Source organism: Crinia signifera, chromosome 19, assembly GCF_055691185.1.
Source record: "Crinia signifera chromosome 19, ASM5569118v1, whole genome shotgun sequence".
Lineage (NCBI taxonomy): Eukaryota > Metazoa > Chordata > Amphibia > Anura > Myobatrachidae > Crinia > Crinia signifera.
Genome location: NC_139226.1, coordinates 72990502 through 73008805, shown reverse-complemented (window position 1 = coordinate 73008805; position 18304 = coordinate 72990502). Strand labels below are relative to the sequence as shown.

At 39.6% G+C, this 18304-nt stretch overlaps 24 non-coding genes and 15 pseudogenes across 24 annotated transcripts; all 39 read left to right on the top strand.

Moving 5' to 3' along the window:
- Positions 1–293: 293 nt before the first annotated feature.
- Positions 294–412, top strand: LOC146044570 (5S ribosomal RNA). The gene has a single exon (XR_014465006.1). It is a non-coding gene; the product is annotated as a 5S ribosomal RNA (ribosomal RNA).
- Positions 413–757: 345 nt separating this feature from the next.
- Positions 758–876, top strand: LOC146043274 (5S ribosomal RNA). The gene has a single exon (XR_014464267.1). It is a non-coding gene; the product is annotated as a 5S ribosomal RNA (ribosomal RNA).
- Positions 877–1221: 345 nt separating this feature from the next.
- On the top strand, positions 1222–1340 carry LOC146043979 (5S ribosomal RNA; annotated as a pseudogene).
- A 345-nt stretch (positions 1341–1685) lies between these two features.
- On the top strand, positions 1686–1804 carry LOC146044725 (5S ribosomal RNA). Its single transcript, XR_014465161.1, has one exon. It is a non-coding gene; the product is annotated as a 5S ribosomal RNA (ribosomal RNA).
- A 345-nt stretch (positions 1805–2149) lies between these two features.
- LOC146043208 (5S ribosomal RNA) lies at positions 2150–2268 on the top strand. The gene has a single exon (XR_014464201.1). It is a non-coding gene; the product is annotated as a 5S ribosomal RNA (ribosomal RNA).
- Positions 2269–2613: 345 nt separating this feature from the next.
- On the top strand, positions 2614–2732 carry LOC146043661 (5S ribosomal RNA). The gene has a single exon (XR_014464652.1). It is a non-coding gene; the product is annotated as a 5S ribosomal RNA (ribosomal RNA).
- A 344-nt stretch (positions 2733–3076) lies between these two features.
- LOC146043158 (5S ribosomal RNA) lies at positions 3077–3195 on the top strand. Its single transcript, XR_014464152.1, has one exon. It is a non-coding gene; the product is annotated as a 5S ribosomal RNA (ribosomal RNA).
- A 345-nt stretch (positions 3196–3540) lies between these two features.
- On the top strand, positions 3541–3659 carry LOC146043846 (5S ribosomal RNA; annotated as a pseudogene).
- Positions 3660–4004: 345 nt separating this feature from the next.
- On the top strand, positions 4005–4113 carry LOC146044352 (5S ribosomal RNA; annotated as a pseudogene).
- A 345-nt stretch (positions 4114–4458) lies between these two features.
- Positions 4459–4577, top strand: LOC146043955 (5S ribosomal RNA; annotated as a pseudogene).
- Positions 4578–4922: 345 nt separating this feature from the next.
- LOC146043536 (5S ribosomal RNA) lies at positions 4923–5041 on the top strand. The gene has a single exon (XR_014464527.1). It is a non-coding gene; the product is annotated as a 5S ribosomal RNA (ribosomal RNA).
- Positions 5042–5386: 345 nt separating this feature from the next.
- On the top strand, positions 5387–5505 carry LOC146044568 (5S ribosomal RNA). The gene has a single exon (XR_014465004.1). It is a non-coding gene; the product is annotated as a 5S ribosomal RNA (ribosomal RNA).
- Positions 5506–5850: 345 nt separating this feature from the next.
- LOC146043712 (5S ribosomal RNA) lies at positions 5851–5969 on the top strand. The gene has a single exon (XR_014464703.1). It is a non-coding gene; the product is annotated as a 5S ribosomal RNA (ribosomal RNA).
- Positions 5970–6314: 345 nt separating this feature from the next.
- LOC146043875 (5S ribosomal RNA) lies at positions 6315–6433 on the top strand (annotated as a pseudogene).
- A 345-nt stretch (positions 6434–6778) lies between these two features.
- LOC146044050 (5S ribosomal RNA) lies at positions 6779–6897 on the top strand (annotated as a pseudogene).
- A 345-nt stretch (positions 6898–7242) lies between these two features.
- On the top strand, positions 7243–7361 carry LOC146044267 (5S ribosomal RNA; annotated as a pseudogene).
- A 345-nt stretch (positions 7362–7706) lies between these two features.
- LOC146044582 (5S ribosomal RNA) lies at positions 7707–7825 on the top strand. The gene has a single exon (XR_014465018.1). It is a non-coding gene; the product is annotated as a 5S ribosomal RNA (ribosomal RNA).
- Positions 7826–8144: 319 nt separating this feature from the next.
- Positions 8145–8263, top strand: LOC146043608 (5S ribosomal RNA). Its single transcript, XR_014464600.1, has one exon. It is a non-coding gene; the product is annotated as a 5S ribosomal RNA (ribosomal RNA).
- A 345-nt stretch (positions 8264–8608) lies between these two features.
- LOC146043987 (5S ribosomal RNA) lies at positions 8609–8727 on the top strand (annotated as a pseudogene).
- A 345-nt stretch (positions 8728–9072) lies between these two features.
- On the top strand, positions 9073–9191 carry LOC146043915 (5S ribosomal RNA; annotated as a pseudogene).
- Positions 9192–9536: 345 nt separating this feature from the next.
- Positions 9537–9655, top strand: LOC146044760 (5S ribosomal RNA). The gene has a single exon (XR_014465196.1). It is a non-coding gene; the product is annotated as a 5S ribosomal RNA (ribosomal RNA).
- Positions 9656–10000: 345 nt separating this feature from the next.
- On the top strand, positions 10001–10119 carry LOC146044759 (5S ribosomal RNA). Its single transcript, XR_014465195.1, has one exon. It is a non-coding gene; the product is annotated as a 5S ribosomal RNA (ribosomal RNA).
- Positions 10120–10463: 344 nt separating this feature from the next.
- LOC146043157 (5S ribosomal RNA) lies at positions 10464–10582 on the top strand. The gene has a single exon (XR_014464151.1). It is a non-coding gene; the product is annotated as a 5S ribosomal RNA (ribosomal RNA).
- Positions 10583–10927: 345 nt separating this feature from the next.
- On the top strand, positions 10928–11046 carry LOC146043874 (5S ribosomal RNA; annotated as a pseudogene).
- A 345-nt stretch (positions 11047–11391) lies between these two features.
- LOC146043805 (5S ribosomal RNA) lies at positions 11392–11510 on the top strand (annotated as a pseudogene).
- A 345-nt stretch (positions 11511–11855) lies between these two features.
- Positions 11856–11974, top strand: LOC146044266 (5S ribosomal RNA; annotated as a pseudogene).
- Positions 11975–12319: 345 nt separating this feature from the next.
- LOC146044581 (5S ribosomal RNA) lies at positions 12320–12438 on the top strand. The gene has a single exon (XR_014465017.1). It is a non-coding gene; the product is annotated as a 5S ribosomal RNA (ribosomal RNA).
- A 319-nt stretch (positions 12439–12757) lies between these two features.
- LOC146044762 (5S ribosomal RNA) lies at positions 12758–12876 on the top strand. Its single transcript, XR_014465199.1, has one exon. It is a non-coding gene; the product is annotated as a 5S ribosomal RNA (ribosomal RNA).
- A 345-nt stretch (positions 12877–13221) lies between these two features.
- LOC146043985 (5S ribosomal RNA) lies at positions 13222–13340 on the top strand (annotated as a pseudogene).
- A 345-nt stretch (positions 13341–13685) lies between these two features.
- On the top strand, positions 13686–13804 carry LOC146043913 (5S ribosomal RNA; annotated as a pseudogene).
- A 345-nt stretch (positions 13805–14149) lies between these two features.
- LOC146044688 (5S ribosomal RNA) lies at positions 14150–14268 on the top strand. Its single transcript, XR_014465125.1, has one exon. It is a non-coding gene; the product is annotated as a 5S ribosomal RNA (ribosomal RNA).
- A 345-nt stretch (positions 14269–14613) lies between these two features.
- LOC146043855 (5S ribosomal RNA) lies at positions 14614–14732 on the top strand (annotated as a pseudogene).
- A 345-nt stretch (positions 14733–15077) lies between these two features.
- On the top strand, positions 15078–15196 carry LOC146043226 (5S ribosomal RNA). The gene has a single exon (XR_014464219.1). It is a non-coding gene; the product is annotated as a 5S ribosomal RNA (ribosomal RNA).
- Positions 15197–15541: 345 nt separating this feature from the next.
- On the top strand, positions 15542–15660 carry LOC146043323 (5S ribosomal RNA). The gene has a single exon (XR_014464317.1). It is a non-coding gene; the product is annotated as a 5S ribosomal RNA (ribosomal RNA).
- Positions 15661–16005: 345 nt separating this feature from the next.
- LOC146043522 (5S ribosomal RNA) lies at positions 16006–16124 on the top strand. The gene has a single exon (XR_014464515.1). It is a non-coding gene; the product is annotated as a 5S ribosomal RNA (ribosomal RNA).
- A 345-nt stretch (positions 16125–16469) lies between these two features.
- Positions 16470–16588, top strand: LOC146043293 (5S ribosomal RNA). Its single transcript, XR_014464286.1, has one exon. It is a non-coding gene; the product is annotated as a 5S ribosomal RNA (ribosomal RNA).
- A 344-nt stretch (positions 16589–16932) lies between these two features.
- LOC146043527 (5S ribosomal RNA) lies at positions 16933–17051 on the top strand. The gene has a single exon (XR_014464518.1). It is a non-coding gene; the product is annotated as a 5S ribosomal RNA (ribosomal RNA).
- A 345-nt stretch (positions 17052–17396) lies between these two features.
- On the top strand, positions 17397–17515 carry LOC146043713 (5S ribosomal RNA). Its single transcript, XR_014464704.1, has one exon. It is a non-coding gene; the product is annotated as a 5S ribosomal RNA (ribosomal RNA).
- A 345-nt stretch (positions 17516–17860) lies between these two features.
- LOC146044724 (5S ribosomal RNA) lies at positions 17861–17979 on the top strand. The gene has a single exon (XR_014465160.1). It is a non-coding gene; the product is annotated as a 5S ribosomal RNA (ribosomal RNA).
- Positions 17980–18304: the final 325 nt, after the last annotated feature.

The window sequence follows — 18304 nt, the reverse complement described above, 5'->3', positions numbered from 1 at the left end:
AAATTTCTTTTTATTGCCAGCACTGACATTTGGAAGAGGTCAAACAGACACAATAGCCATCACCTAAAGATTTACCATACTGTTTAGGCCCAATTCCAACTGCTTTTGGCAGCTAAACAGTGTTGAGCCTCTTTAGTAGTTTAATTTAAGACCCCCTGCTAATAACATGTCCTGTAGGTCTTTTTACATTACCAACTCATGATTTTTTTCAGTAAGCCAATACAGTTAGGAAACTTTTTTATTAGCTTACCTGGTGATAGAAGTAGAAGAGGGCAAAAAAGTGCCTGTATCTAACCTACAGCCATACCACATTGGATAGGCCCAATCTCGTCTGATCTTGGAAGCTAAGCAGTGTTGGGCCTGGTTAGTACTTGGGTGGGAGACCACGTGGGAACACCAGGTGCTGTAGGTTTTTTCACATTACTGGCAAATTGTTTTTATTCTCTAGCTATTTAAATTGGAAACTTTTTCTTTTTATTGCCAGCACTGACATTTGGAAGAGGTCAAACAGACACAATAGCCATCACCTAAAGACTTACCACACTGTTTAGGCCCAATTCCAACTGCTTTTGGCAGCTAAACAGTGTTGAGCCTCTTTAGTAGTTTAATTTAAGACCCCCTGCTAATATCATGTCCTGTAGGTCTTTTTACATTACCAACACATGATTTTTTTCAGTAAGCCAATACAGTTAGGAAACTTTTGTATTAGCTTACCTGGTGATAGAAGTAGAAGAGGGCAAAAAAGTGTGTGTATCTCACCTACAGCCATACCATATTGGATAGGCCCAATCTCGTCTGATCTTGGAAGCTAAGCAGTGTTGGGCCTGGTTAGTACTTGGGTGGGAAACCACATGGGAACACCAGGTGCTGTAGGTTTTTTCACATTACTGGCAAATTGTTTTTATTCTCTAGCTATTTAAATTGGAAACTTTTTCTTTTTATTGCCAGCACTGACATTTGGAAGAGGTCAAACAGACACAATAGCCATCACCTAAAGACTTACCACACTGTTTAGGCCCAATTCCAACTGCTTTTGGCAGCTAAACAGTGTTGAGCCTCTTTAGTAGTTTAATTTAAGACCCCCTGCTAATAACATGTCCTGTAGGTCTTTTTACATTACCAACTCATGATTTTTTTCAGTAAGCCAATACAGTTAGGAAACTTTTTTATTAGCTTACCTGGTGATAGAAGTAGAAGAGGGCAAAAAAGTGCTTGTATCTCACCTACAGCCATACCACATTGGATAGGCCCAATTTTGCCTGATCTTGGAAGCTAAGCAGTGTTGGGCCTGGTTAGTACTTGGGTGGGAGACCACATGGGAACACCAGGTGCTGTAGGTTTTTTCACATTACTGGCAAATTGTTTTTATTCTCTAGCTATTTAAATTGTAAACTTTTTCTTTTTATTGCCAGCACTGACATTTGGAAGAGGTCAAACAGACACAATAGCCATCACCTAAAGACTTGCCACACTGTTTAGGCCCAATTCCAACTGCTTTTGGCAGCTAAACAGTGCTGAGCCTCTTTAGTAGTTTAATTCAAGACCCCCTGCTAATATAATGTCCTGTAGGTCTTTTTACATTACCAACACATGATTTTTTTCAGTAAGCCAATACAGTTAGGAAACTTTTTTATTAGCTTACCTGGTGATAGAAGTAGAAGAGGACAAAAAAGTGCCTGTATCTCACTTACAGCCATACCACATTGGATAGGCCCAATCTCGTCTGATCTTGGAAGCTAAGCAGTGTTGGGCCTGGTTAGTACTTGGGTGGGAGACCACATGGGAACACCAGGTGCTGTAGGTTTTTTCACATTACTGGCAAATTGTTTTTATTCTCTAGCTATTTAAATTGGAAACTTTTTCTTTTTATTGCCAGTACAGACATTTGGAAGAGGTCAAACAGACACAATAGCCATCACCTAAAGACTTACCACACTGTTTAGGCCCAATTCCAACTGCTTTTGGCAGCTAAACAGTGTTGAGCCTCTTTAGTAGTTTAATTTAAGACCCCCTGCTAATATCATGTCCTGTAGGTCTTTTTACATTACCAACACATGATTTTTATCAGTGAGACAATACAGTTGGGAAACTTTTTTATTAGCTTACCTGGTTATAGAAGTAGAAGAGGGCAAAAAAGTGCTTGTATCTCACCTACAGCCATACCACATTGGATAGGCCCAATCTCGTCTGATCTTGGAAGCTAAGCAGTGTTGGTCCTGGTTAGTACTTGGGTGGGAGACCACATGGGAACACCAGGTGCTGTAGGTTTTTTCACATTACTGGCAAATTGTTTTTATTCTCTAGCTATTTAAATTGGAAATTTTTTCTTTTTATTGCCAGCACTGACATTTGGAAGAGGTCAAACAGACACAATAGCCATCACCTAAAGACTTACCATACTGTTTAGGCCCAATTCCAACTGCTTTTGGCAGCTAAACAGTGTTGAGCCTCTTTAGTAGTTTAATTTAAGACCCCCTGCTAATAACATGTCCTGTAGGTCTTTTTACATTACCAACTCATGATTTTTTTCAGTAAGCCAATACAGTTAGGAAACTTTTTTATTAGCTTACCTGGTGATAGAAGTAGAAGAGGGCAAAAAAGTGTGTGTATCTCACCTACAGCCATACCACATTGGATAGGCCCAATCTCGTCTGATCTTGGAAGCTAAGCAGTGTTGGGCCTGGTTAGTACTTGGGTGGGAAACCACATGGGAACACCAGATGCTGTAGGTTTTTTCACATTACTGGCAAATTGTTTTTATTCTCTAGCTATTTAAATTGGAAACTTTTTCTTTTTATTGCCAGCACTGACATTTGGAAGAGGTCAAACAGACACAATAGCCATCACCTAAAGACTTACCACACTGTTTAGGCCCAATTCCAACTGCTTTTGGCAGCTAAACAGTGTTGAGCCTCTTTAGTAGTTTAATTTAAGACCCCCTGCTAATATAATGTCCGGTAGGTCTTTTACATTACCAACACATGATTTTTTTCAGTAAGCCAATACAGTTAGGAAACTTTTTTATTAGCTTACCTGGTGATAGAAGTAGAAGAGGGCAAAAAAGTGCCTGTATCTCACCTACAGCCATACCACATTGGATAGGCCCAATCTCGTCTGATCTTGGAAGCTAAGCAGTGTTGGGCCTGGTTAGTATTTGGGTGGGAGACCACATGGGAACACCAGGTGCTGTAGGTTTTTTCACATTACTGGCAAATTGTTTTTATTCTCTAGCTATTTAAATTGGAAACTTTTTCTTTTTATTGCCATTACAGACATTTGGAAGAGGTCAAACAGACACAATAGCCATCACCTAAAGACTTACCACACTGTTTAGGCCCAATTCCAACTGCTTTTGGCAGCTAAACAGTGTTGAGCCTCTTTAGTAGTTTAATTTAAGACCCCCTGCTAATATCATGTCATGTAGGTCTTTTTACATTACCAACACATGATTTTTTTCAGTAAGACAATACAGTTGGGAAACTTTTTTATTAGCTTACATGGTGATAGAAGTAGAAGAGAGCAAAAAAGTGCCTGTATCTCACCTACAGCCATACCACATTGGATAGGCCCAATCTCGTCTGATCTTGGAAGCTAAGCAGTGTTGGACCTGGTTAGTACTTGGGTGGGAGAACACATGAGAACACCAGGTGCTGTAGGTTTTTTTACATTACTTGCAAATTGTTATTATTCTCTAGCTATTTAAATTGGAAACTTTTTCTTTTTATTGCCAGCACAGACATTTGGAAGAGTTCAAACAGACACAATAGCCATCACCTAAAGACTTACCACACTGTTAAGGCCCAATTCCAACTGCTTTTGGCAGCTAAACAGTGTTGAGCCTCTTTAGTAGTTTAATTTAAGACCCCCTGCTAATAACATGTCCTGTAGGTCTTTTTACATTACCAACTCATGATTTTTTTCAGTAAGCCAATACAGTTAGGAAACTTTTTTATTAGCTTACCTGGTGATAGAAGTAGAAGAGGGCAAAAAAGTGTGTGTATCTCACCTACAGCCATACCACATTGGATAGGCCTGATCTTGGAAGCTAAGCAGTGTTGGGCCTGGTTAGAACTTGGGTGGGAGACCACATGGGAACACCAGGTGCTGTAGGTTTTTTCACATTACTGGCAAATTGTTTTTATTCTCTAGCTATTTAAATTGGAAACTTTTTCTTTTTATTGCCAGCACTGACATTTGGAAGAGGTCAAACAGACACAATAGCCATCACCTAAAGACTTACCACACTGTTTAGGCCCAATTCCAACTGCTTTTGGCAGCTAAACAGTGCTGAGCCTCTTTAGTAGTTTAATCTAAGACCCCCTGCTAATATAATGTCCTGTAGGTCTTTTTACATTACCAACACATGATTTTTTTCAGTAAGCCAATACAGTTAGGAAACTTTTTTATTAACTTACCTGGTGATAGAAGTAGAAGAGGACAAAAAAGTGCCTGTATCTCACTTACAGCCATACCAAATTGGATAGGCCAAATCTCGTCTGATCTTGGAAGCTAAGCAGTGTTGGGCCTGGTTAGTACTTGGGTGGGAGACCACATGGGAACACCAGGTGCTGTAGGTTTTTTCACATTACTGGCAAATTGTTTTTATTCTCTAGCTATTTAAATTGGAAACTTTTTCTTTTTATTGCCAGTACAGACATTTGGAAGAGGTCAAACAGACACAATAGCCATCACCTAAAGACTTACCACACTGTTTAGGCCCAATTCCAACTGCTTTTGGCAGCTAAACAGTGTTGAGCCTCTTTAGTAGTTTAATTTAAGACCCCCTGCTAATATCATGTCCTGTAGGTCTTTTTACATTACCAACACATGATTTTTATCAGTAAGACAATACAGTTGGGAAACTTTTTTATTAGCTTACCTGGTTATAGAAGTAGAAGAGGGCAAAAAAGTGCTTGTATCTCACCTACAGCCATACCACATTGGATAGGCCCAATCTCGTCTGATCTTGGAAGCTAAGCAGTGTTGGGCCTGGTTAGTACTTGGGTGGGAGACCACATGGGAACACCAGGTGCTGTAGGTTTTTTCACATTACTGGCAAATTGTTTTTATTCTCTAGCTATTTAAATTTAAAAAAAATTCTTTTTATTGCCAGCACTGACATTTGGAAGAGGTCAAACAGACACAATAGCCATCACCTAAAGATTTACCATACTGTTTAGGCCCAATTCCAACTGCTTTTGGCAGCTAAACAGTGTTGAGCCTCTTTAGTAGTTTAATTTAAGACCCCCTGCTAATAACATGTCCTGTAGGTCTTTTTACATTACCAACTCATGATTTTTTTCAGTAAGCCAATACAGTTAGGAAACTTTTTTATTAGCTTACCTGGTGATAGAAGTAGAAGAGGGCAAAAAAGTGCCTGTATCTAACCTACAGCCATACCACATTGGATAGGCCCAATCTCGTCTGATCTTGGAAGCTAAGCAGTGTTGGGCCTGGTTAGTACTTGGGTGGGAGACCACGTGGGAACACCAGGTGCTGTAGGTTTTTTCACATTACTGGCAAATTGTTTTTATTCTCTAGCTATTTAAATTGGAAACTTTTTCTTTTTATTGCCAGCACTGACATTTGGAAGAGGTCAAACAGACACAATAGCCATCACCTAAAGACTTACCACACTGTTTAGGCCCAATTCCAACTGCTTTTGGCAGCTAAACAGTGTTGAGCCTCTTTAGTAGTTTAATTTAAGACCCCCTGCTAATATCATGTCCTGTAGGTCTTTTTACATTACCAACACATGATTTTTTTCAGTAAGCCAATACAGTTAGGAAACTTTTGTATTAGCTTACCTGGTGATAGAAGTAGAAGAGGGCAAAAAAGTGTGTGTGTCTCACCTACAGTTTTACCACATTGGATAGGCCCAATCTCGTCTGATCTTGGAAGCTAAGCAGTGTTGGGCCTGGTTAGTACTTGGGTGGGAAACCACATGGGAACACCAGGTGCTGTAGGTTTTTTCACATTACTGGCAAATTGTTTTTATTCTCTAGCTATTTAAATTGGAAACTTTTTCTTTTTATTGCCAGCACAGACATTTGGAAGAGTTCAAACAGACACAATAGCCATCACCTAAAGACTTACCACACTGTTAAGGCCCAATTCCAACTGCTTTTGGCAGCTAAACATTGTTGAGCCTCTTTAGTAGTTTAATTTAAGACCCCCTGCTAATAACATGTCCTGTAGGTCTTTTTACATTACCAACTCATGATTTTTTTCAGTAAGCCAATACAGTTAGGAAACTTTTTTATTAGCTTACCTGGTGATAGAAGTAGAAGAGGGCAAAAAAGTGCCTGTATTTCACCTACAGCCAAACCACATTGGATAGGCCCAATCTCGCCTGATCTTGGAAGCTAAGCAGTGTTGGGCCTGGTTAGTACTTGGGTGGGAGACCACATGGGAACAACAGGTGCTGTAGGTTTTTTCACATTACTGGCAAATTGTTTTTATTCTCTAGCTATTTAAATTGGAAACTTTTTCTTTTTATTGCTAGCATTGACATTTGGAAGAGGTCAAACAGACACAATAGCCATCACCTAAAGACTTACCACACTGTTTAGGCCCAATTCCAACTGCTTTTGGCAGCTAAACAGTGTTGAGCCTCTTTAGTAGTTCAATTTAAGACCCCCTGCTAATATCATGTCCTGTAGGTCTTTTTACATTACCAACACATGATTTTTTTCAGTAAGCCAATACGGTTAGGAAACTTTTGTATTAGCTTACCTGGTGATAGAAGTAGAAGAGGGCAAAAAAGTGTATGTATCTCACTTACAGCCATACCACATTGGATAGGCCCAAACTCGTCTGATCTTGGAAGCTAAGCAGTGTTGGGCCTGGTTAGTACTTGGGTAGAAGACCACATGGGAACACCAGGTGCTGTAGGTTTTTTCACATTACTGGCAAATTGTTTTTATTCTCTAGCTATTTAAATTGGAAACTTTTTCTTTTTATTGCCAGCACTGACATTTGGAAGAGGTCAAACAGACACAATAGCCATCACCTAAAGACTTACCACACTGTTTAGGCCCAATTCCAACTGCTTTTGGCAGCTAAACAGTGCTGAGCCACTTTAGTAGTTTAATTTAAGACCCCCTGCTAATATAATGTCCTGTAGGTCTTTTTACATTACCAACACATGATTTTTATCAGTAAGACAATACAGTTGGGAAACTTTTTTATTAGCTTACCTGGTTATAGAAGTAGAAGAGGGCAAAAAAGTGCTTGTATCTCACCTACAGCCATACCACATTGGATAGGCCCAATCTCGTCTGATCTTGGAAGCTAAGCAGTGTTGGGACTGGTTAGAACTTGGGTGAGAGACCACATGGGAACACCAGGTGCTGTAGGTTTTTTCACATTACTGGCAAATTGTTTTTATTAACTAGCTATTTAAATTGGAAATTTTTTCTTTTTATTGCCAGCACTGACATTTGGAAGAGGTCAAATAGACACAATAGCCATCACCTAAAGGCTTACCATACTGTTTAGGCCCAATTCCAACTGCTTTTGGCAGCTAAACAGTGTTGAGCCTCTTTAGTAGTTTAATTTAAGACCCCCTGCTAATAACATGTCCTGTAGGTCTTTTTACATTACCAACACATGATTTTTTTCAGTAAGCCAATACAGTTAGGAAACTTTTTTATTAGCTTACCTGGTGATAGAAGTAGAAGAGGGCAAAAAAGTGCCTGTATCTCACCTACAGCCATACCACATTGGATAGTCCCAATCTCGTCTGATCTTGGAAGCTAAGCAGTGTTGGGCCTGGTTAGTACTTGGGTGGGAGACCACATGGGAACACCAGGTGCTGTAGGTTTTTTTCACATTACTGGCAAATTGTTATTATTCTCTAGCTATTTAAATTGGAAACTTTTTCTTTTTATTGCCAGCACAGACATTTGGAAGAGGTCAAACAGCCACACTGTTAAGGCCCAATTCCAACTGCTTTTGGCAGCTAAACAGTGTTGAGCCTCTTTAGTAGTTTAATTTAAGACCCCCTGCTAATAACATGTCCTGTAGGTCTTTTTACATTACCAACTCATGATTTTTTTCAGTAAGCCAATACAGTTAGGAAACTTTTTTATTAGCTTACCTGGTGATAGAAGTCGAAGAGGGCAAAAAAGCGCATATATCTAACCTACAGCCATACCACATTGGCTAGGCCCAATCTCGTCTGATCTTGGAAGCTAAGCAGTTTTGGGCCTGGTTAGTACTTGGGTGGGAGACCACATGGGAACACCAGGTGCTGTAGGTTTTTTCACATTACTGGCAAATTGTTTTTATTCTCTAGCTATTTAAATTGGAAACTTTTTCTTTTTATTGCCAGCACTGACATTTGGAAGAGGTCAAACAGACACAATAGCCATCACCTAAAGACTTACTACACTGTTAAGGCCCAATTCCAACTGCTTTTGGCAGCTAAACAGTGTTCAGCCTCTTTAGTAGTTTAATTTAAGACCCCCTGCTAATAACATGTCCTGTAGGTCTTTTTACATTACCAACTCATGATTTTTTTCAGTAAGCCAATACAGTTAGGAAACTTTTTTATTAGCTTACCTGGTGATAGAAGTAGAGGATGGCAAAAAAGTGCCTGTATCTCACCTACAGCCATATCACATTGGATAGGCCCAATCTCATCTGATCTTGGAAGGTAAGCAGTGTTGGGCCTGGTTAATACTTGGGTGGAAGACCACATGGGAACACCAGGTGCTGTAGGTTTTTTCACATTACTGGCAAATTGTTTTTATTCTCTAGCTATTTAAATTGGAAACTTTTTCTTTTTATTGCCAGCACTGACATTTGGAAGAGGTCAAACAGACACAATAGCCATCACCTAAAGACTTACCACACTGTTTAGGTCCAATTCCAACTGCTTTTGGCAGCTAAACAGTGTTGAGCCTCTTTAGTAGTTTAATTTAAGACCCCCTGCTAATATCATGTCCTGTAGGTCTTTTTACATTACCAACACATGATTTTTTTCAGTAAGACAATACAGTTGGGAAACTTTTTAATTAGCTTACCTGGTTATAGAAGTAAAAGAGGGCAAAAAAGTGCTTGTATCTCAACTACAGCCATACCACATTGGATAGGCCCAATCTCGCCTGATCTTGGAAGCTAAGCAGTGTTGGGCCTGGTTAGTACTTGGGTGGAAGACCACATGGGAACACCAGGTGCTGTAGGTTTTTTCACATTACTGGCAAATTGTTTTTATTCTCTAGCTATTTAAATTGGAAACTTTTTCTTTTTATTGCCAGCACTGACATTTGGAAGAGGTCAAACAGACACAATAGCCATCACCTAAAGACTTACCACACTGTTTAGGTCCAATTCCAACTGCTTTTGGCAGCTAAACAGTGTTGAGCCTCTTTAGTAGTTTAATTTAAGACCCCCTGCTAATATCATGTCCTGTAGGTCTTTTTACATTACCAACACATGATTTTTTTCAGTAAGCCAATACAGTTAGGAAACTTTTGTATTAGCTTACCTGGTGATAGAAGTAGAAGAGGGCAAAAAAGTGTGTGTGTCTCACCTACAGCCATACCACATTGGATAGGCCCAATCTCGTCTGATCTTGGAAGCTAAGCAGTGTTGGGCCTGGTTAGTACTTGGGTGGGAAACCACATGGGAACACCAGGTGCTGTAGGTTTTTTCACATTACTGGCAAATTGTTTTTATTCTCTAGCTATTTAAATTGGAAACTTTTTCTTTTTATTGCCAGCACTGACATTTGGAAGAGGTCAAACAGACACAATAGCCATCACCTAAAGACTTACCACACTGTTTAGGCCCAATTCCAACTGCTTTTGGCAGCTAAACAGTGTTGAGCCTCTTTAGTAGTTTAATTTAAGACCCCCTGCTAATATCATGTCCTGTAGGTCTTTTTACATTACCAACACATGATTTTTTTCAGTAAGCCAATACAGTTAGGAAACTTTTGTATTAGCTTACCTGGTGATAGAAGTAGAAGAGGGCAAAAAAGTGTGTGTGTCTCACCTACAGCCATACCACATTGGATAGGCCCAATCTCGTCTGATCTTGGAAGCTAAGCAGTGTTGGGCCTGGTTAGTACTTGGGTGGGAAACCACATGGGAACACCAGGTGCTGTAGGTTTTTTCACATTACTGGCAAATTGTTTTTATTCTCTAGCTATTTAAATTGGAAACTTTTTCTTTTTATTGCCAGCACTGACATTTGGAAGAGGTCAAACAGACACAATAGCCATCACCTAAAGACTTACCACACTGTTTAGGCCCAATTCCAACTGCTTTTGGCAGCTAAACAGTGTTGAGCCTCTTTAGTAGTTTAATTTAAGACCCCCTGCTAATATAATGTCCGGTAGGTCTTTTACATTACCAACACATGATTTTTTTCAGTAAGCCAATACAGTTAGGAAACTTTTTTATTAGCTTACCTGGTGATAGAAGTAGAAGAGGGCAAAAAAGTGCCTGTATCTCACCTACAGCCATACCACATTGGATAGGCCCAATCTCGTCTGATCTTGGAAGCTAAGCAGTGTTGGGCCTGGTTAGTATTTGGGTGGGAGACCACATGGGAACACCAGGTGCTGTAGGTTTTTTCACATTACTGGCAAATTGTTTTTATTCTCTAGCTATTTAAATTGGAAACTTTTTCTTTTTATTGCCATTACAGACATTTGGAAGAGGTCAAACAGACACAATAGCCATCACCTAAAGACTTACCACACTGTTTAGGCCCAATTCCAACTGCTTTTGGCAGCTAAACAGTGTTGAGCCTCTTTAGTAGTTTAATTTAAGACCCCCTGCTAATATCATGTCATGTAGGTCTTTTTACATTACCAACACATGGTTTTTTTCAGTAAGACAATACAGTTGGGAAACTTTTTTATTAGCTTACCTGGTGATAGAAGTAGAAGAGGGCAAAAAAGTGCCTGTATTTCACCTACAGCCAAACCACATTGGATAGGCCCAATCTCGCCTGATCTTGGAAGCTAAGCAGTGTTGGGCCTGGTTAGTACTTGGGTGGGAGACCACATGGGAACAACAGGTGCTGTAGGTTTTTTCACATTACTGGCAAATTGTTTTTATTCTCTAGCTATTTAAATTGGAAACTTTTTCTTTTTATTGCTAGCATTGACATTTGGAAGAGGTCAAACAGACACAATAGCCATCACCTAAAGACTTACCACACTGTTTAGGCCCAATTCCAACTGCTTTTGGCAGCTAAACAGTGTTGAGCCTCTTTAGTAGTTCAATTTAAGACCCCCTGCTAATATCATGTCCTGTAGGTCTTTTTACATTACCAACACATGATTTTTTTCAGTAAGCCAATACGGTTAGGAAACTTTTGTATTAGCTTACCTGGTGATAGAAGTAGAAGAGGGCAAAAAAGTGTATGTATCTCACTTACAGCCATACCACATTGGATAGGCCCAAACTCGTCTGATCTTGGAAGCTAAGCAGTGTTGGGCCTGGTTAGTACTTGGGTAGGAGACCACATGGGAACACCAGGTGCTGTAGGTTTTTTCACATTACTGGCAAATTGTTTTTATTCTCTAGCTATTTAAATTGGAAACTTTTTCTTTTTATTGCCAGCACTGACATTTGGAAGAGGTCAAACAGACACAATAGCCATCACCTAAAGACTTACCACACTGTTTAGGCCCAATTCCAACTGCTTTTGGCAGCTAAACAGTGCTGAGCCACTTTAGTAGTTTAATTTAAGACCCCCTGCTAATATAATGTCCTGTAGGTCTTTTTACATTACCAACACATGATTTTTATCAGTAAGACAATACAGTTGGGAAACTTTTTTATTAGCTTACCTGGTTATAGAAGTAGAAGAGGGCAAAAAAGTGCTTGTATCTCACCTACAGCCATACCACATTGGATAGGCCCAATCTCGTCTGATCTTGGAAGCTAAGCAGTGTTGGGACTGGTTAGAACTTGGGTGAGAGACCACATGGGAACACCAGGTGCTGTAGGTTTTTTCACATTACTGGCAAATTGTTTTTATTCTCTAGCTATTTAAATTGGAAATTTTTTCTTTTTATTGCCAGCACTGACATTTGGAAGAGGTCAAATAGACACAATAGCCATCACCTAAAGGCTTACCATACTGTTTAGGCACAATTCCAACTGCTTTTGGCAGCTAAACAGTGTTGAGCCTCTTTAGTAGTTTAATTTAAGACCCCCTGCTAATAACATGTCCTGTAGGTCTTTTTACATTACCAACACATGATTTTTTTCAGTAAGCCAATACAGTTAGGAAACTTTTTTATTAGCTTACCTGGTGATAGAAGTAGAAGAGGGCAAAAAAGTGCCTGTATCTCACCTACAGCCATACCACATTGGATAGTCCCAATCTCGTCTGATCTTGGAAGCTAAGCAGTGTTGGGCCTGGTTAGTACTTGGGTGGGAGACCACATGGGAACACCAGGTGCTGTAGGTTTTTTTCACATTACTGGCAAATTGTTATTATTCTCTAGCTATTTAAATTGGAAACTTTTTCTTTTTATTGCCAGCACAGACATTTGGAAGAGGTCAAACAGCCACACTGTTAAGGCCCAATTCCAACTGCTTTTGGCAGCTAAACAGTGTTGAGCCTCTTTAGTAGTTTAATTTAAGACCCCCTGCTAATAACATGTCCTGTAGGTCTTTTTACATTACCAACTCATGATTTTTTTCAGTAAGCCAATACAGTTAGGAAACTTTTTTATTAGCTTACCTGGTGATAGAAGTAGAAGAGGGCAAAAAAGCGCATATATCTAACCTACAGCCATACCACATTGGCTAGGCCCAATCTCGTCTGATCTTGGAAGCTAAGCAGTGTTGGGCCTGGTTAGTACTTGGGTGGGAGACCACATGGGAACACCAGGTGCTGTAGGTTTTTTCACATTACTGGCAAATTGTTTTTATTCTCTAGCTATTTAAATTGGAAACTTTTTCTTTTTATTGCCAGCACTGACATTTGGAAGAGGTCAAACAGACACAATAGCCATCACCTAAAGACTTACTACACTGTTAAGGCCCAATTCCAACTGCTTTTGGCAGCTAAACAGTGTTCAGCCTCTTTAGTAGTTTAATTTAAGACCCCCTGCTAATAACATGTCCTGTAGGTCTTTTTACATTACCAACTCATGATTTTTTTCAGTAAGCCAATACAGTTAGGAAACTTTTTTATTAGCTTACCTGGTGATAGAAGTAGAGGATGGCAAAAAAGTGCCTGTATCTCACCTACAGCCATATCACATTGGATAGGCCCAATCTCATCTGATCTTGGAAGGTAAGCAGTGTTGGGCCTGGTTAATACTTGGGTGGAAGACCACATGGGAACACCAGGTGCTGTAGGTTTTTTCACATTACTGGCAAATTGTTTTTATTCTCTAGCTATTTAAATTGGAAACTTTTTCTTTTTATTGCCAGCACTGACATTTGGAAGAGGTCAAACAGACACAATAGCCATCACCTAAAGACTTACCACACTGTTTAGGTCCAATTCCAACTGCTTTTGGCAGCTAAACAGTGTTGAGCCTCTTTAGTAGTTTAATTTAAGACCCCCTGCTAATATCATGTCCTGTAGGTCTTTTTACATTACCAACACATGATTTTTTTCAGTAAGACAATACAGTTGGGAAACTTTTTAATTAGCTTACCTGGTTATAGAAGTAAAAGAGGGCAAAAAAGTGCTTGTATCTCAACTACAGCCATACCACATTGGATAGGCCCAATCTCGCCTGATCTTGGAAGCTAAGCAGTGTTGGGCCTGGTTAGTACTTGGGTGGAAGACCACATGGGAACACCAGGTGCTGTAGGTTTTTTCACATTACTGGCAAATTGTTTTTATTCTCTAGCTATTTAAATTGGAAACTTTTTCTTTTTATTGCCAGCACTGACATTTGGAAGAGGTCAAACAGACACAATAGCCATCACCTAAAGACTTACCACACTGTTTAGGTCCAATTCCAACTGCTTTTGGCAGCTAAACAGTGTTGAGCCTCTTTAGTAGTTTAATTTAAGACCCCCTGCTAATATCATGTCCTGTAGGTCTTTTTACATTACCAACACATGATTTTTTTCAGTAAGCCAATACAGTTAGGAAACTTTTGTATTAGCTTACCTGGTGATAGAAGTAGAAGAGGGCAAAAAAGTGTATGTATCTCACCTATAGCCATACCACATTGGATAGGCCCAATCTCGTCTGATCTTGGAAGCTAAGCAGTGTTGGGCCTGGTTAGTACTTGGGTGGGAGACCACATGGGAACACCAGGTGCTGTAGGTTTTTTCATATTACTGGCAAATTGTTTTTATTCTCTAGCTATTTAAATTGGAAACTTTTTCTTTTTATTGTCAGTACAGACATTTGGAAGAGGTCAAACAGACACAATAGCCATCACCTAAAGACTTACTACACTGTTAAGGCCCAATTCCAACTGCTTTTGGCAGCTAAACAGTGTTGAGCCTCTTTAGTAGTTTAATTTAAGACCCCCTGCTAATAACATGTCCTGTAGGTCTTTTTACATTACCAACTCATGATTTTTTTCAGTAAGCCAATACAGTTAGGAAACTTTTTTATTAGCTTACCTGGTGATAGAAGTAGAGGATGGCAAAAAAGTGCCTGTATCTCACCTACAGCCATACCACATTGGATAGGCCCAATCTCGTCTGATCTTGGAAGGTAAGCAGTGTTGGGCCTGGTTAATACTTGGGTGGAAGACCACATGGGAACACCAGGTGCTGTAGGTTTTTTCACATTACTGGCAAATTGTTTTTATTCTCTAGCTATTTAAATTGGAAACTTTTTCTTTTTATTGCCAGCACTGACATTTGGAAGAGGTCAAACAGACACAATAGCCATCACCTAAAGACTTACCACACTGTTTAGGTCCAATTCCAACTGCTTTTGGCAGCTAAACAGTGTTGAGCCTCTTTAGTAGTTTAATTTAAGACCCCCTGCTAATATCATGTCCTGTAGGTCTTTTTACATTACCAACACATGATTTTTTTCAGTAAGACAATACAGTTGGGAAACTTTTTAATTAGCTTACCTGGTTATAGAAGTAGAAGAGGGCAAAAAAGTGCTTGTATCTCACCTACAGCCATACCACATTGGATAGGCCCAATCTCGCCTGATCTTGGAAGCTAAGCAGTGTTGGGCCTGGTTAGTACTTGGGTGGGAGACCACATGGGAACACCAGGTGCTGTAGGTTTTTTCACATTACTGGCAAATTGTTATTATTCTCTAGCTATTTAAATTGGAAACTTTTTCTTTTTATTGCCAGCACAGACATTTGGAAGAGTTCAAACAGACACAATAGCCATCACCTAAAGACTTACCACACTGTTAAGGCCCAATTCCAACTGCTTTTGGCAGCTAAACAGTGTTGAGCCTCTTTAGTAGTTTAATTTAAGACCCCCTGCTAATAACATGTCCTGTAGGTCTTTTTACATTACCAACTCATGATTTTTTTCAGTAAGCCAATACAGTTAGGAAACTTTTTTATTAGCTTACCTGGTGATAGAAGTAGAAGAGGGCAAAAAAGTGCCTGTATTTCACCTACAGCCATACCACATTGGATAGGCCCAATCTCGCCTGATCTTGGAAGCTAAGCAGTGTTGGGCCTGGTTAGTACTTTGGTGGGAGACCACATGGGAACACCAGGTGCTGTAGGTTTTTTCACATTACTGGCAAATTGTTTTTATTCTCTAGCTATTTAAATTGGAAACTTTTTCTTTTTATTGCCAGCACTGACATTTGGAAGAGGTCAAACAGACACAATAGCCATCACCTAAAGACTTACCACACTGTTTAGGCCCAATTCCAACTGCTTTTGGCAGCTAAACAGTGTTGAGCCTCTTTAGTAGTTTAATTTAAGACCCCCTGCTAATATCATGTCCTGTAGGTCTTTTTACATTACCAACACATGATTTTTTTCAGTAAGCCAATACAGTTAGGAAACTTTTGTATTAGCTTACCTGGTGATAGAAGTAGAAGAGGGCAAAAAAGTGTATGTATCTCACCTACAGCCATACCACATTGGATAGGCCCAATCTCGTCTGATCTTGGAAGCTAAGCAGTGTTGGGCCTGGTTAGTACTTGGGTGGGAGACCACATGGGAACACCAGGTGCTGTAGGTTTTTTCACATTACTGGCAAATTGTTTTTATTCTCTAGCTATTTAAATTGGAAATTTTTTCTTTTTATTGCCAGCACTGACATTTGGAAGAGGTCAAATAGACACAATAGCCATCACCTAAAGGCTTACCATACTGTTTAGGCCCAATTCCAACTGCTTTTGGCAGCTAAACAGTGTTGAGCCTCTTTAGTAGTTTAATTTAAGACCCCCTGCTAATAACATGTCCTGTAGGTCTTTTTACATTACCAACACATGATTTTTTTCAGTAAGCCAATACAGTTAGGAAACTTTTTTATTAGCTTACCTGGTGATAGAAGTAGAAGAGGGCAAAAAAGTGCCTGTATCTCACCTACAGCAATACCACATTGGATAGTCCCAATCTCGTCTGATCTTGGAAGCTAAGCAGTGTTGGGCCTGGTTAGTACTTGGGTGGGAAACCACATGGGAACACCAGGTGCTGTAGGTTTTTTCACATTACTGGCAAATTGTTTTTATTCTCTAGCTATTTAAATTGGAAACTTTTTCTTTTTATTGCCAGCACTGACATTTGGAAGAGGTCAAACAGACACAATAGCCATCACCTAAAGACTTACCACACTGTTTAGGCCCAATTCCAACTGCTTTTGGCAGCTAAACAGTGCTGAGCCTCTTTAGTAGTTTAATTTAGGACCCCCTGCTAATATCATGTCCTGAACGTCTTTTACATTACCAACACATGATTTTTTTCAGTAAGCCAATACAGTTAGGAAACTTTTTTATTAGCTTACCTGGTGATAGAAGTAGAAGAGGGCAAAAAAGTGCCTGTATCTCACCTACAGCCATACCACATTGGATAGGCCCAATCTCGTCTGATCTTGAAAGCTAAGCAGTGTTGGGCCTGGTTAGTATTTGGGTGGGAGACCACATGGGAACACCAGGTGCTGTAGGTTTTTTCACATTACTGGCAAATTGTTTTTATTCTCTAGCTATTTAAATTGGAAACTTTTTCTTTTTATTGTCATTACAGACATTTGGAAGAGGTCAAACAGACACAAAAGCCATCACCTAAAGACTTACCACACTGTTTAGGCCCAATTCCAACTGCTTTTGGCAGCTAAACAGTGTTGAGCCTCTTTAGTAGTTTAATTTAAGACCCCCTGCTAATATCATGTCATGTAGGTCTTTTTACATTACCAACACATGATTTTTTTCAGTAAGACAATACAGTTGGGAAACTTTTTTATTAGCTTACATGGTGATAGAAGTAGAAGAGAGCAAAAAAGTGCCTGTATCTCACCTACAGCCATACCACATTGGATAGGCCCAATCTCGCCTGATCTTGGAAGCTAAGCAGTGTTGGGCCTGGTTAGTACATGGGTGGGAGACCACATGGGAACACCAGGTGCTGTAGGTTTTTTCACATTACTGGCAAATTGTTTTTATTCTCTAGCTATTTAAATTGGAAACTTTTTCTTTTTATTGCCAGCACTGACATTTGGAAGAGGTCAAACAGACACAATAGCCATCACCTAAAGACTTACCACACTGTTTAGGCCCAATTCCAACTGCTTTTGGCAGCTAAACAGTGCTGAGCCACTTTAGTAGTTTAATTTAAGACCCCCAGCTAATATAATGTCCTGTAGGTCTTTTTACATTACCAACACATTATTTTTTTCAGTAAGCCAATACAGTTAGGAAACTTTTTTATTAGCTTACCTGGTGATAGAAGTAGAAGAGGACAAAAAAGTGCCTGTATCTCACTTACAGCCATACCACATTGGATAGGCCCAATCTCGTCTGATCTTGGAAGCTAAGCAGTGTTGGGCCTGGTTAGTACTTGGGTGGGAGACCACATGGGAACACCAGGTGCTGTAGGTTTTTTCACATTACTGGCAAATTGTTATTATTCTCTAGCTATTTAAATTGGAAACTTTTTCTTTTTATTGCCAGCACAGACATTTGGAAGAGTTCAAACAGACACAATAGCCATCACCTAAAGACTTACCACACTGTTAAGGCCCAATTCCAACTGCTTTTGGCAGCTAAACAGTGTTGAGCCTCTTTAGTAGTTTAATTTAAGACCCCCTGCTAATAACATGTCCTGTAGGTCTTTTTACATTACCAACTCATGATTTTTTTCAGTAAGCCAATACAGTTAGGAAACTTTTTTATTAGCTTACCTGGTGATAGAAGTAGAAGAGGG